We start from the raw sequence: 2,522 nt of genomic DNA, 5'->3' as shown, positions 1-2,522 counted from the left end.
TTAAGCTCTGACAAACTCCTTAAAACCTTCCTTGAACCTTCTCTTATGGTCTGCTCAAATGATCTTCAATATTCACACATACCATGTTACATTACCATAACCTTATATACCATATCCTTTCTTGTCTCATATCAAATGAGATCTTACATATATACAAAACCTAAGACCAAATGTGTAGGTCGGCTCACTAAGAATATTACAATTAAATAAATTACAAACAAGTCTAGATGTGATGCATCATGTCGGCTCAATACATTTATAACAATATCCAATCAATAAATCATCTCTATAACATGTCATGTTGATCTGGAATAGATAATGCATACCGGTCCATAACCTAGACCAAACTGCCAGTAACAACAAATATGTCAACCCTATTAGACCAATAACCAAAATACCAAAACCAAGTATCCAAACCATGTCTTTGACATAGTCAAGTAATATCCAAATGATAACAAGTCATCATCAGTGTTGGTGAACCATATAACCTGTCGGTGAACAATATACCGATGACTGTGCATAAGTCACCAAACTTGCCGATGAACACAATGTGTCAGTTCAACAGTAAACCAATATAACCATAGTGCCAAATCAACAATGTAGATCTCCAAAAGGATAAGTGTTGACATCAATGACAAAACTATTGCAACACATCCATAATACCAACATAAACCACTTTCCTTCTATGTCTTGTGTTTTTTCATAAGAGGGTAGTTGGAAACCGTAAAACTATTCTTTACTTCATTGGGTGGTGAAATTGGATGAGAGTTGCATGACTTTTTATCATCATTCTTAGATCAATAGTCAGAACAGATAAAATGTTCTATTTATTTTTTTTGCTTGCTCTATAGTCATATCCGCACATGATGGGTGAAACCAATCTTTGCATCCTTCATTCTGCACCATAAGATCATCTCAATTATATGGCATCTCACACTTGTAGTACACTGCCACCTTATTTGGTGTGAATCTGCCTATAGCAGCCTTATATTCAAAATGACAGAAATAATCCTCAAAACCAACATTGTCAAGATTTGTGTAATTTTTGAATGTGTGTATAATACACTTTCCCTCAATAGTATGTGCACTCTGGATATCATAATGATCAGAAAGAAACAACTCCTTTGCTCCATGAAATTGTCTTCTTCCACCAATTGACTCTTCTAGATGATAATACCAACACACATGAACTTTGACATTGTTTCAATTATCAACCTCTATTTTCTCCACTCTTGCAACATAATGAGGCCTATCTGGGTCAGAGTTGCACATCAATATGCAATCTCCCACTGCATCATCAATAGAATCATACTGGTGAAAATTTATCCAAAAAATCACAGAATATCAACAAAGTAACCTGGTAAGCATAGCTTTGTTGATCGTATCGACTCATAAATATGAAAGAATTCACTATCCTATCGATGACCTATAGCCATTGATTGAATCAAACTGGTGATTCATCATCAAATGAATTATATCACATAGGAGCAAGAAGATCCAACTATCTCTAATACCATGTTGATCACATCCCAAGTATCTATTTCCTCTATGTGTTTTACCATCTATCTAAGCCTATCTTCACTCTTCTTGTATGTAGTTACAGGATATGTTGAAGGATGTCGATCTGCTTGAGCAAGTATGGTATCTAAACTTTTGTGTATGTCAAATATAGTCAAAGGTGGGGATACATTATCCTCATATATATACTCATTCTGATGTCTTTCCAAGAGAGGTCACGAGTTTTCAATATAAGACAAGTTGGCTTCTTACAATCATCACAATTGGTTATACATGAACTGATTCATAATAATACAATTTGTTTGCCCAATTATTATTTAACAACGCTGATAAAGAACATTCGATAATACATAGTAAATAATCAAAACCCAATATAATTGTATATGTGATGTATTAAATGATATTGTAAATCAAATTACAAAATATGTAAGGCCGATAGGCCATTCACATATTTGGTCTTAGTTAGTCGGTTTGTAGGAGTACTACCGATTCTATATCATCAACAAAACCTTTCAACAAAAAAGACAAATAATTAAGTAAAGAAAATAAGATATTGCTATGAAATGGTTGTTGAACATGCTTATTTTTGGACCAGTGCATTATTCATGGGAATAGAGTAATAAATCTAACAAGTCTACACAAGCTGCAAACACAATTCTGAATATACATGCCTTACAAATATATCCCATTGTTATTCTCATGAATCATTCTTAACAAATCACATGGTCATCTAAAAGCTACTGCAATACACTGTTAGAATTTAATTTCCCCCTCAAAGAAAACCTAGGTAGTGTATCACACATCAATAAGAAATTCATAGACACAATTTCAATCATTGCTAATGAATGAAATTATATAGCTAGAAATCAACTAATGTGAGACAATTCATGATAATATTTTCACTAAATTTATGTGTCTGTAAGAGTACAACTTGCCATAGAAGAACTTCTATACCAAGAACATTCTAATTTAACTTTGTGTCTTTCTGAAAAAATTAAGAGCTC

At 33.1% G+C, this 2,522-nt stretch overlaps 1 pseudogene; it reads right to left on the bottom strand.

Annotated features, from left to right (window-relative positions):
- Nucleotides 1-683: 683 nt before the first annotated feature.
- Nucleotides 684-1,281, bottom strand: LOC131060245 (chromatin remodeling protein EBS-like; annotated as a pseudogene).
- Between the last annotated feature and the right edge of the window lie 1,241 nt (nt 1,282-2,522).

Source organism: Cryptomeria japonica, chromosome 9 (assembly GCF_030272615.1).
Source record: "Cryptomeria japonica chromosome 9, Sugi_1.0, whole genome shotgun sequence".
Lineage (NCBI taxonomy): Eukaryota > Viridiplantae > Streptophyta > Pinopsida > Cupressales > Cupressaceae > Cryptomeria > Cryptomeria japonica.
The sequence above is the reverse complement of the archived record's forward strand: the minus strand, read 5'-3'. Positions and strand labels throughout refer to the sequence as shown.